Source organism: Camellia sinensis, chromosome 14 (genome assembly GCF_055761805.1).
Source record: "Camellia sinensis isolate YWXY chromosome 14, ASM5576180v1, whole genome shotgun sequence".
Lineage (NCBI taxonomy): Eukaryota > Viridiplantae > Streptophyta > Magnoliopsida > Ericales > Theaceae > Camellia > Camellia sinensis.
Window position 1 is genome coordinate 12,038,186 of NC_138974.1, and position 14,139 is coordinate 12,052,324.

A 14,139-nucleotide genomic window follows, 5' to 3' on the forward strand; every position below is an offset into this window, starting at 1 on the left:
GATGATTTTTTTACGGCTTGCAATGCACGCCGTAAATAATAAAACTTTCTACGACATGCATATAGCGTGCCGTTAATACATTAATTATACACGACGCACGTACGCCAGCCGTGAAAAGTGAATTCTTTTCACGACGCACACAACGCCCACCGTTAAAAGTATTGCACTTTTTACGACGCACACATTGTCTGCCGTTAAAAGTATTTCCTTTTTACGACGCACAATGTATGTCGTGAATTGTATGATTAAAATAATTTTAAAAAAAAGCGCCAAAATGAAAGTTGCGGCGCCAATTTTTTTTTCCCCCAAAATAACTATACCCAGCTGACTCTGTTCCCATGTTTCTTTTTTCAAACCCATTCTTTGTTCTCATATTCCTCTTATAATCTCTTCCATTTCTCATGCGAATTGATCGAATCCCAAATCTCGCCGGGCCTTTCTTGCTAGGTGAGCTCTTCCCAAATATCTCAGCTATCTCTTGCCATCTCACAGGTATATGTATCGTCAAAGAAAGCATGGAAGCAAGAAGCAATGGGATAACCAGACGCTTCACAGCTTATATCTAATTCCATCTAATTTTCTTACAAATTCAAAGGTGAACAACATTTTTCTCAAAACTTTAGGCTTCATGCTTTGTTTGAATTTGAAACCGTAATGAAACACTTAAATTTAATTTTTTTTTTACTGTCTATTAGGTGAAAAAAAAATGAAGAGCTTCTTGACTATGAAGAAGAGGAAGAGAAAGTCCCTGAATCCGTTACCACCAAAGCCAGTTTTCTTTGCATTAAGGTAATTATTTTTATTTTTTTTACGCTTTAAGGGTTTAGTTTGTGGATTTAACATGTACCATGTCTTATTTTTCAATTGTGTGTGTGTGTGTGTTTTTTTTTTAAATTTATTTATTATTATTTTCGTTTCTATCGCTGGAATGCAGCACATGCAAGTAATAATTTTCAATAATCCTTTGCATATGGCAGGTCTGAAAGGCTTAAATTTGGCCACAACAGTTAGTTTATTAAGTTTATGATAATTTTCTGTGTTTAATCTTACCACCTTTCAAAGTTGCACACCATGTATTTGAAAATTTGTTCCAGTCATGAGATGTATCAAAAAATTATAGCCACATGTGATTGTGAAACTGGTAGTCAGATGTCCCTAAATGTGAGTTCAATCAGTGAAATTTCTTGGTCTTTTTTTTACAGTCTCTTAGACTATTTAAGAAAGTTGAATGTATAACGTATTATGTTTCTTTGGTTATATATGGTGGCAGCAGGTGGAGTTTGGAGCCTATGGCAATGGTTGTAAAGTGCTTTGAAAATTTATGAAACTACCCAAAGGAGGAGGAGGACCAATCCAGTTTGGAAAGTAATTCAAACAGTTTCTGTTTGTTTCTTTTTCCCTTTTCTTCAGTTTGTTTTGAATTTTTTGGATGGGCTTTTAAGTGATGACTCTGAACCTTCTTTTTTGTTGTTTTTATTATTAGGTTTAGCTCTGGTTTTCCTCCCTTCTTCTGTAAAAAATAAAAAATAAAAACTGGTATTTTGTTTTGATTTTCTATAATTTTAGTTGGTTCCACTGTAGTTCAAGTTAAGGTCATTTGTGGACACTTTGCTCAGGATTACAAAGTTAATTACAGTTTTTATCAACTCAAATTCACATTCCTTTGTGAGTTTATTTGGTGGTGGTGTTATGGTTATGTTGTCTTTTGTATTCATCATGTTCATACCTTCCTTTGCTCTATGATTGAATTAATTTAATTGATAAGTACTTGTTGAAGGGCTTGCAGGCTTTGGATTCATTTTCTTTCTTTTCAACAGAGTAATTTAGTTTGTTGTGGGCTTAGTATTTGAGGATGGGTGATCACTTTGTATTGCTGGTTGATCGTTTGCTTACTGAATCGACTTTGGAAGCTGCAATCGAGAGCTTGAACTTTTCAAAGCAGACAACAACCTCAGGAACTGAAGACATCAAAATTGATATCTTTCACGTGACATACATTCAATAGATTGTTCAATCCCAAGGAAGATTGTAGAATACAGGATATGTTGTTCAAAATTGTGAAATTAAATAAATAGATTTATGAAGAAAACAAATTATATACCAAGAACATATGCTGATAATTACAACTAAATTTCAACAGAAATACACAATAAACAATAAAGGGTAAAGAGACAAAATCGAAGCCTGCACGGAAACAGTTTCCTTAAAACAGATTTCGCCGCCTCACGGGTCGAGTGCTTGAGGAAACCCGGCGTCTGTCTCCTAGGATACGACGGTCAAAACCAGCTATGGCAGAAGCACTATCTGTCTAGCTTAGCGAACAAAACAATGGCAGCACTCTCTCACAATAAGAACTATCAAGCAAACTGACTTGTAAAATGGAAGCAAAAATTTCTATATTGAAACTTGACAGGAGGGTCTCAATTTATACATGTATAGGGGAGAGAGGAAAAGCCTCCAGCCTTTAAGGCTAGTCATTAAATCACCAAGCATCCATAGCCCCTTTCCATAAAATGAAAAGTATGGATGCCCAAAGGATTCACACCCTTTAGCCAAGAAAAAAGATTTAAATACTCTTTAAAATCCTATTCATGAATCTAACATCATGAAGCAATTTCTTATTCAAAACCCAATGGTTTTTGGCTCACTTGGACCCAACACAAAAAATGGTTAGGACCCACTTTAATATTTAATTAAAGTCACCACACTTTAATATTAAATTAAAGTCCCCAAAAATCATTTTTTCCAACAATCCCCCACATGAATAAAAATTGACCGAATGACTCAACAAACGGACATCGTTCAACAATAAAGACTCTGAGAGAGAGTACAACGGACTAACCCTGACATCAGAGAAGGTAGCTTTTGGCTTTGAACCTCTCCCAGTGAAAACCTATCGAGTTTACTGGCAGATCAGTGAATAAGACATCTTGAACTGCTCTACCGTTTATGTAAACTGAGACAATAGATCTTACACGGGAATTACTCCTACCACCATTATGTTCTCACTGGTGTGCCCTGTGTGGCCCTGGACACTAGCCTGGTTCAGCGAGTGGTTTCAAAGAATCTTGGCCTGCCCAATTCTTCTAGAAGCGGCCCCACTTCAAACTCATATAGGTGACTCTACTAAAGTATCCTGCAATACTTAGCTCAACAGCTTAACACATAAGAGTCATTAAAAGCTCAGCTTATCCTCTACACTTGCAGGTATCACTAATAGAAGGAATGGCTAGAGGTTTAACCTCCTCAGTGACATACCACCGTTACATGCAATTAGGTTGTCCCATTGAACCTAGATCTTGGGAACTCCAGTCAACTAGGTTGGGTTTCCATTCCGGTAACTTCCAAAGGCCTTAACCCCATTCCTTTTGACGACGTTTCGACTAACACTCGACTTAACCCTTTGGTTAGCGGATCCGCAATGTTGTCCTTAGACTTTACATAGTCTAAAAAGACAACTCCATTCGAGAGTAGTTGTCGTATGGAATTATGTCTACGACGGATATGTCTAGACTTTCCATTATACATATTACTCTGTGCCCTACTAATTGCAGATTAACAATCACAATGAATACAAATAGCTGGCACAGGTTTAGACCAACGTGGAATATCTTCAATGAAATGGCGAAGCCATTCTGCTTCTTCTGTTGCTTTATCCAAAGCAATAAACTCTAATTCCATCGTTGATCTAGATATACACGTTTGCTTGGAAGATTTCCAAGACACGGCTGCCCCACCAAGAGTGAACACAAATCCACTAGTGGACTTTGAGTCCTTTATATCTGATATCCAATTCGCGTCACTATATCCTTCAAGCACCGCTGGATATCGAGTATAATGCAGCCCATAATCCCGAGTGTAGCGTAAATACCTTAACACCCGCACAATGCCCTTCCAATGAGAAGCATCAAGATTACTTGTGTATCTACTAAGCCTGCTAACCGAGTAAGCTATATCTGGCCTAGTACAACTCATCAGATACATTAAACTTCCAATTACCCGAGAATATTCTAACTAAGAGACACTCTCTTTATTATTCTTGGTAAAGTGTAGACTTAAGTTTACAGGTGTCGATGACACACTCGTATCTGATCCACTAAACTTCTCAAGTATCTTATCAACATAATGAGACTGAGAAAGTACAATTCTGCCAGAGATTCTGATAATCTTAATTCCCAGAATAACATCTGCAATGCCTATATCTTTCATGTCAAATTTAGAGTTTAACAACTTCTTGGTAGTTTTGATCATTTCATCGTTACTACCTATAATGAGCATATCAACAACATATAGACACAAAATGACATAACCTCTGTCAGTGTCTTTGACATAAATACACTTGTCACATTCGTTGATTCGAAACCCATTTGACAACATTACATTGTCAAACTTCTCATGCCATTGTTTAGGCGCTTGCTTCAAACCATACAAAGATTTGACAAGTTTACAGACTTTCTTGCTTTGTCCTGGAGCTGAAAACCCTTCAGGTTGCTCCATGTAGATTTCTTCATTCAAATCCCCATTTAAGAAAGTTGTCTTTACATCCATTTGGTGTATCTCAAGATTGCGCAAAGCTGCTATCGCAATCACTATGCGAATGGATGTTATCCTAGTTACAGGTGAGTACGTATCAAAGTAATCCAGGCATTCTCGTTGCCTGTACCCATTGATAACGAGCCTCGCCTTATACTTGTCAATAGACCCATCGGCCTTCATCTTTCGTTTAAAAATCCATTTGTAGCCTAAAGGCTTACAACCTGGAGGTAAATCTACCAACTCCCAGGTGTGGTTCTGTAAGATGGAGTCAATCTCACTTTTGATCACTTCTTTCCATAAAGGACTCTCAGGAGAAGTCACAACTTCGTGGAAAGTTTGAGGTTCGTTCTCAACCATATAAGTCAAGAAGTCTGGACCAAAAGATTTGGATGTCCTAGCCCTCTTACTCCGTCTGGGCTCTTCTAAAACCTCAATTTGATCATCACCTGGATCATCAACATGATCATCCTCACTAGCAAGCTCATCAAATTGCTCCAAAGACCTTGGAACCCCTGCATCGGTTCGGCAAGGAAAAATGTCTTCAAAGAAACATGCATTCCTTGACTCCATGATGGTATTCCTGTGTATGTCTGGAATTTCAGACTTATGAACAAGAAACCGATATGCACTACTATTATGTGCATAACCAATGAATATACAATCCACAGATTTTGGGCCTATCCTAACCCGTTTGGGTGTAGGAATCGCCACTTTTGCAAGACACCCCCACATTCGTAAGAATTTATACGAAGGCTTAACGCCTTTCCATAACTCATACGGCGTCTTGTCCACCTTCTTCTGGGGTACTTTATTCAGAATGTAATTTGCAGAGAGAATTGCTTCCCCCCACAAGTTCTGTGGCAATCCAGAACTTATCAACATTGCATTCATCATTTCCTTTAGCGTCCTATTCTTCCGCTCAGCAATCCCATTAGACTGAGGAGAATAAGGCGCCGTGGTTTGGTGGATAATCCCAGATTGAGCACAAGTCTCAATAAACGGAGATTCATACTCACCACCACGATCACTTCTTAGAGCCTTAATCTTGCGGCCTACTTGATTTTCAACTTCATTCTTATAAAGAACAAACTTGTCAATCGCCTCATCTTTGCTTTTGAGCAAATAGACATAACAATACTTAGTGCAATCATCAACAAAAGTGATGAAGTACTTATTGCCACCACGTGATTGTATAAATTTTAAGTCACACACATCACTATGCACTAAATCCAACGGTTCTGAACTTCTTTCAATAGAATGAAACGAAGATCTTGTCAACTTCGCTTCAACACAAGTTTCACACTTGTGTTTCGGATTAATCTTAAAAGATGGTATGTGATCTAACTTGATTAATCTACGTAAAGATTCAGAGTTCACATGTCCTAGTCTACCATGCCACAAATTGGAAGACTCAAGCATGTAAATAGAAGAAGATGCACCTTTATTCATCTTTGGGATAACAGTCATAACATTGAGTTTAAACATACCCCCCAACATATAACCCTTACCCACATACAATCCGCTTTTGGTAAGAACGACCTTGTCGGACTCAAAAACCATGCGAAAACCATGTTTACTAAGAAGAGACCCTGAGAAAAGATTTTTACAAATGTCCGGAACATACAGGACTTCGTTCAAGGTCAGCTCCTTTCCTGACGTCAACTTCAGGACCACCTTTCCTTTCCCCTCAACAATCGAGGTAGCAGAGTTTCCCATAAACAACTTCTCACCGTTTGTAACCGGTTCGAAAGTTGTAAACAGTTTCTGCTCGGAGCAGATGTGGCGTGTAGCCCCAGTATCAATCCACCAGCTTGTTGTTCAAACATTTTTGAAATTAAATAAATAGATTTATGAAGAAAACAAATTATATATCAAGAACATATGCTGATAATTACAACTAAATTTCAACAGAAATACACAATAAACAATAAAGGGTAAAGAGACAAAACCGAAGCCTGCACGGAAGCAGTTTCCTTAAAACAGATTTCGCCGCCTCATGGGAGGAAACCCGGCGTTTGTCTCCCAGGATACGACGGTCAAAACCAGCTACGGCAGAAGCACTATCTATCTAGCTTAGCGAACAAAACAATGGCAGCACTCTCTCACAATAGGAACTATCAAGCAAACTGACTTGTAAAATGGAAGCAAAAATTTCTATATTGAAACTTGACAGGAGGGTCTCAATTTATACATGTATAGGGGAGAGAGGAAAAGCCTCCAGCCTTTAAGGTTAGTCATTAAAACACCAAGCATCCATAGCCCCTTTCCACAAAATGAAAAGTATGGATGCCCAAAGGATTCACACCCTTTAGCCAAGAAAAAAGATTTAAATACTCTTTAAAATCCTATTCATAAATCTAACATCATGAAGCAATTTCTTGGCAATTTCTTATTCAAAACCCACTGGTTTTTGGTTCACTTGGACCCAACACAAAAAATGGTTAGGACCCACTTTAATATTTAATTAAAGTCACCATACTTTAATATTAAATTAAAGTCCCCAAAAATCATTTTTTCCAACAATCCCCCACATGAATAAAAATTGACCGAATGACTCAACAATCGGACATCGTTCAACAATAAAGCTTGTTGGATTATTAGTGATACCTGCAAGTGTAGAGGATAAGCTGAGCTTTTAATGACTCTTATGTGTTAAGCTGTTGAGCTAAGTATTGCAGGATACTTTAGTAGAGTCACCTATGTGAGTTTGAAGTGGGGCCGCTTCTAGAAGAATTGGGCAGGCCAAGATTCTTTGAAACCACTCGCTGAACTAGGCTAGTGTCCAGGGCCACACAGGGCACACCAGTGAGAACATAATGGTGGTAGGAGTAATTCCCGTGTGAGATCTATTGTCTTAGTTTACATAAACGGTAGAGCAGTTCAAGATGTCTTATTCACTGATCTGCCAGTAAACTCGATAGGTTTTCACTAGGAGAGGTTCAAAGCCAAAAGCTACCTTCTCTGTTGTCGAGGTTAGTCCGTTGTACTCTCTCTCAGAGTCTTTATTGTTGAACGATGTCCGTTTGTTGAGTCATTCGGTCAATTTTTATTCATGTGGGGGATTGTTGGAAAAAATGATTTTTGGGGACTTTAATTTAATATTAAAGTATGGTGACTTTAATTAAATATTAAAGTGGGTCCGAACCATTTTTTGTGTTGGGTCCAAGTGAGCCAAAAACCATTGGGTTTTGAATAAGAAATTGCCAAGAAATTGCTTCATGATGTTAGATTCATGAATAGGATTTTAAAGAGTATTTAAATCTTTTTTCTTGGCTAAAGGGTGTGAATCCTTTGGGCATCCATACTTTTCATTTTGTGGAAAGGGGCTATGGATGCTTGGTGTTTTAATGACTAGCCTTAAAGGCTGGAGGCTTTTCCTCTCTCCCCTATACATGTATAAATTGAGACCCTCCTGTTAAGTTTCAATATAGAAATTTTTGCTTCCATTTTATAAGTCAGTTTGCTTGATAGTTCCTATTGTGAGAGAGTGCTGCCATTGTTTTGTTCGCTAAGCTAGACAGATAGTGCTTCTGCCGTAGTTGGTTTTGACCGTCGTATCCTGGGAGACAGACGCCGGGTTTCCTCAAGCACTCGACCCGTAAGGCGGCGAAATCTGTATTAAGGAAACTGCTTCCGTGCAGGCTTCGGTTTTGTCTCTTTACCCTTTATTGTTTTTTGTGTATTTCTATTGAAATTTAGTTGTAATTATCAGCATATGTTCTTGGTATATAATTTGTTTTCTTCATAAATCTATTTATTTAATTTCACAATTTTGAACAACAAGCTGCTTCCGTGTAGGCTTCGGTTTTGTCTCTTTACCCTTTATTGTTTATTGTGTATTTCTGTTGAAATTTAGTTGTAATTATCAGCATATGTTCTTGGTATATAATTTGTTTTCTTCATAAATCTATTTATTTAATTTCACAATTTTGAGCAACAAGCTTAAAACAGATTTCGCTGCCTCACGGGTCGAGTGCTTGAGGAAACCCGGCGTCTATCTCCCAGGATACGACGGTCAAAACCAGCTACGGCAGAAGCACTATATGTCTAGCTTAGCGAACAAAACAATGGCAGCACTCTCTCACAATAGGAACTATCAAGCAAACTGACTTGTAAAATGGAAGCAAAAATTTCTATATTGAAACTTGACAGGAATGTCTCAATTTATACATGTATAGGGGAGAAGGGAAAAGCCTCCAGCCTTTAAGGCTAGTCATTAAATCACCAAGCATCCATAGCCCCTTTCCACAAAATGAAAAGTATGGATGCCCAAAGGATTCACACCCTTTAGCCAAGAAAAAAGATTTAAATACTCTTTAAAATCCTATTCATGAATCTAACATCATGAAGCAATTTCTTATTCAAAACCCAATGGTTTTTGGCTCACTTGGACCCAACACAAAAAATGGTTAAGACCCACTTTAATATTTAATTAAAGTCACCACACTTTAATATTAAATTAAAGTCCCAAAAATCATTTTTTCCAACAGGATATGCCAGGATGAGGATGACGATTCAAATATGGAGACACCTTGCTCTTGCTGTGGCAGCTTGAAGGTTAGCTGCATATGAATTGTTATGATTGCGTCTCTAATTAGAAACTTTCTAATTGTTTTAAAATTTTGACCTCGTCATTTTGTGAATTGACATATCATTTTGTCCTTTTTAAATGTTTTGTAATTATTTGTACAAAATCATGTTATACTTCTCATGAATCTTTGTCTGATCGGATTTGATTAAACTGGTCTTGATGAGCCTCAGTGGAACCTTTTGGCTCTATTTAATTATTTTGTGAATTTATTGTTTAAAATCATGCTATCATCACCTGTGTACCCTATAGCATTTGATTATAGATGTGATCCTCAAATGGAGTATGGATTTCACTTTCCCATTTGTTATTGAAGGTATGGCAATAAACGAGAAGAGTCTAGTAGAGTATTGAGTTGTTCAAGCTTTATCTGAAAACATAACGAGCTTCAAAAATATGTTCAAGTTTGGTTTGTTTATTCTCAAATGAGCTTCAATCAAGCCCATCATAACCTGAGCTTGAATATATTTGGTTTTTTATACAATTTAATAGTGCACATATGTTTATCGAGTCGAGTATGAGCCAAACCCAAATATTAACAAGTTCAAAAATTTGTTCAAGCTTGACTTGTTTACATAATAGTCAACCTCGAACAAGCTTTTGATGAGTTGAACATAAGTCGAGCGCGAGTAGCTTGGTTCGTTTTACAGCTCTAGTTGAAGGTTACTATTGGGGGAAATAGATTTTTTGTTCCCTTTTCATTCAATGCATTACCCAATAGTACCCTCAATTTCTCTGTTGAGCAATTCTGCTTGATTTTTGCAGTATGTTCATCGCAGATGCATACAAAGATGATGTAACAAGAAAGGTGACAGTGTGTGTGAGATATGTCACCAGGTGGGTTAATTCCGTTTCAATTCTGCTTTTAATCTTATGAATGTGTTTTTTCTTTTTATAAAACTATTTTGAGTTTACATTGGGAACTATTTCTTTATACAATTGTTTCCTCTGTCAAATTGGAAATTTTTTTTAACAGAGTCTTTGTTCATTTTTTGGTAGTTTATTTATTGCCAAATGTTTGTTCATTGCAGCCATTCAAACCAGGCTATACAGCACCTCCTCCTATGTTTCAACTTGGGAGTATTCCAATGAACTTTAGGTACTTTTGTGATTCAAGTTTCTTTTTTTGTTTTTAATATTTTATTTTCGTATGTTTTTGTTAGATATAGTCTGTGGTTTGAATGTTTTTATCAAAGGAAATTGGGAGATCTCCAGAAGGGACCCGAATAACCCTTGCTTTATAGCTATGGTGACAACTGAGCCTAATTTTGTTGATCCAGACTATGATGAGTATGCTGCTTTTGAATCAAGAAGTCTGTTTTGCTGTCATTCTGTTGCTGCAATTGTGATTAATCTCCTTCTCTCTCTCTCTGTGGGTGTGTGAGCGCTTGTGTATGTTCTGTTCATAACAATATCTAAAGCAGGGAAATATGTCTCCTTGGCTACTTGATTTTGACGTTAGCATTTTGACAGCTTCTCTCATTTCTAGTCTGCAGTTCATGGTTCTTCTGATCTTACGGCATACCCTTCCCATATTAGTTAATGGGGCACAGGACTACTCTTTCCCATTGTTCTTGGTAAGACAATACTTAGTTCATATCGACACACACACAAAGTAGAATATTGACAGTTATGAGACTCATTGTGATATAAAACTCACACTGTTGCATTCTATGGCAGTTGTTGCTTTTGCGAACTACTGGAATTATTGTGCCAATAAACATTATGGTGAAGGCAGTGAATGCCATCAAATGTTGCCAACGCCAACGGGTGAGTACATAGTTTTTTTATATTACAGTAGTACCCTTTCTCACCTTCTCACCAATTAGGTTCCGTTTAGTTGTCAACAACTTTGTATAAGAAAGTCGTTCCCAAAAAATTTTGTATGGAACTCCATTTCATACTGTAACTGCTAACTGATGTTCTCATTAATTTAAAAAAAAATTAACCAAATTTCCCTTTTAATAAATATGGGGCTATAAAATATGAATTTCTTTTTATTCCAATAACAAGATAAGCTAATTTGTTATTTTTATGTGACAGATTAATTCTGTGGCTACAATTCCACAATTCACGCGTCAATCATTGAACGATAATACTACAGCTGACAAAAGTGACTATCTTTGGTATTCACTAAGGCATTAAAAACCTTTTGTTATAAAAATTTGTGATCTGAATCCAATGGCTTTGATATGTTTGATATCTTAATAACAATTCCTAGATACCTTTGCAGCACTAACATTCAAAGTGGGTCCCAAACAGTTCTTCATGTGGAATCACTTGGCCATGCCCTTCATGCTTTTATTGGAATCACTTGGCCATGCCCATTTTCCAATTCATATTTTCCTGTGTGCTTCGATTTATTACATCAGTTTATTACATGAGTTTATTATTTTCCTGTGTGCTTCAGTTTATTAAATCTGTTATTGTTTTCTGTGAGCTTTAGTTTTCTTTCCCTCTTCATCTATTTTTTTTTTTTTTTTATAAAATAAGTAAAAAAACTTAATTTTCATGACACACCCATCCAATGATTTCTAATATATAAAAGAAGAATATCAGTTGGTGTTATCTTATTTTCACATGGTGTTGATTTTAGTTTAATTCCAAAAATGTTGGATTAGGTATATATATATATTATTAAAAAAAAATATTTATGTTAAGTTGTCTTTCTTTAGTTTGTGGAAACAACTGAGATGTTTATATACTTGATCCCTTCGTATAAGAGAAAAATCAGAGCTCAATAAAAAATAAAAATAAAAAATGTATTCTTTTAACCATCCTTGCTGGAAAGTGGAGTTTGTCATAAATGCCCTATGGAGATCAAACCATTGTTATTATTTGAGAATCTCAACTTTTGTTGGAATTTTTTAAATTTTGTGAGACTTTTCCATTCATTGAATTTTGCATTTTATAACACTTCACTTGATGCTTCAAATAGAACATATAGTTGTTGAACAAAGCCAATTTTTTTAATTTCTGTTATTATTTTCTGTGAGGGAAAACAAAATTGTTTTTTTACAAAATCTGTTATGTAAAATTGTTTTTTCACATCAGTTTATTGCTTTCCAAAATAGTTTATTACATTAGTTTCTTGATTTCCTGTATGATCCAAAGATTTAGTTATGGAATTATTGGGATTACATCAGTTTATTACTTCCTCGTCTGCTTCAGTCATGAAAATTTGTTTATTTTGCCTCTCCCTTGTCTGCTAGCTTGTGATTGAATTAGATACTAGTGAAAAATTAGAGAAGAAAAAGATTAGCTTAGGGATTATTCTTATAGTTCCTTATCTTATGTATTTGCTACTAAGTACTCAGGTAGAATTACATCGCATTGTCCCAAAAAGCGCCTAAAGCTACTAAAACTTACCTAAATTTCTTCTATAATAGATTGAAAGTTTCTTTTTAAACGTGTATATAATATATAGACTCTAATTTGACTTGGACTATTTATTTTGGAACTTACAATATAAAACCTATACAAACCTAAACCTTATACATAGAGATCCTTTAACATAATTGAGAGGGTAATTTTTGGTAAAAATTGGGCCGAGCTATGAGATGGTCATAGTGGCCCACAATACAAAGGGCTGAGTAAAAAAGGCCGTAAAAGTTACTCCGGCCCAAAAGAGGTATGGAATTACTCTGGCCCAAGATATGTATAAAAGTTACTTCGGTCCGGAAGCAACTTGAAGTTAGACCGGTCTTGGAGTTATACCGGTCTTGGAGTTATACCGGTCGCGAATCGTTAGTTCGGTCTAAACCGTACCATGAGTTCTACATGAAAAGCCGAGATAGGAAAGAGTAAAAGGAATAACCGAACTAAGGATAGTTCGGCCTACTCTGTGGCTCAGCATAGCCAGGTTTATCTCGGTCGTATGGTAGTTCGGCCATGGCAAAAACCATCCCACTTGGTTTAAGCAGTGGGGGGGGGTGTAAAAGGATAAGCATTATCCTTTGGGAGTATGAATCCTAGGAGGACTCTGCATGGAGGAATAAAAGTCCTACTAGGATTGTGCCACTCGAAACCTATAAGAAGCTCACAAACATCACCTTGGAGGAGGTAACACAACACATAATTTTGCTTTCTGAATACATTGAGCTTTGTCTATTTGTCAAGTTTGCTGACTTAGGCATCGGAGAGGTTTCCGGCACACACCCGCCGGCTAGCTCACGTTTATATTTTCAGGCGACAAAGCGACGTCGTACGGAGGAGCGCGGACTTAATCAACGGGATTATACGAGAAGGTATATTTCTTTCCCGTACAATTAGCGCCGTCTGTGGGAATAACAAACAGAACAAAACCTCTTGATTAAAGCTTCTCCCCTTTACGATCAATGGCACACATTGAAGAATTGCCGCAGTCCGTCGTCGACGGGCTAACTCCAGATGGGGGCGCAAGCCGTGAAGGATTACCCTCTGTCCCTCCCATGGCGGACTTGGAGCCCCAACGACATAACACCAGGAGGGATGCTAGGGGGAGGTGAACTAACAGCCCCCGTCACTCTCGTTCTCAAAGTCCTGACAGGTAAAGGCAGAGGATTGACCCCCAAGCTCTGGAAGATCGCGTGAAAGAGCAAGATGAATTAATAAGAAAGATGGTGGCGGACATGGAGGCCTTGAAACGCCAGATGAAGAAAAAAGAAGTGGCAACAGGAGAGGGGCGCAAAAATAAGACGCCCCCTCGCCACTCCGAAAATCGTAGTAGGAATACTACACCCTCGCAAGGAGAGAGCAGAAGCCTCAGGACAGGCGACACTCAATCCTGGTCTTCCAGAACTCGTCACTCCAGGTCTGAGAGGACGGGATCTGAAAGATCATACACTGAAGGAAGCACACATTGGCCCTCGCATTCGCACTAAACCAGATCTAGACAGACGGAATTACCTAGATCATCCGACTTACGAACCGTGCTCGAAGAGAAAGCACGATGCAAGGAGGATGCCAGGGCGCGGGATCCGCACAGAGTTTCTGCCTTACAGCGGTTGGCTCCTCGGACGCATGGAAGCGTCGAG

At 37.5% G+C, this 14,139-nt stretch overlaps 1 pseudogene; it reads left to right on the forward strand.

Annotated features, from left to right (window-relative positions):
- The first annotated feature begins 401 nt into the window (after positions 1-401).
- Positions 402-11,508, forward strand: LOC114288503 (uncharacterized; annotated as a pseudogene).
- Positions 11,509-14,139: the final 2,631 nt, after the last annotated feature.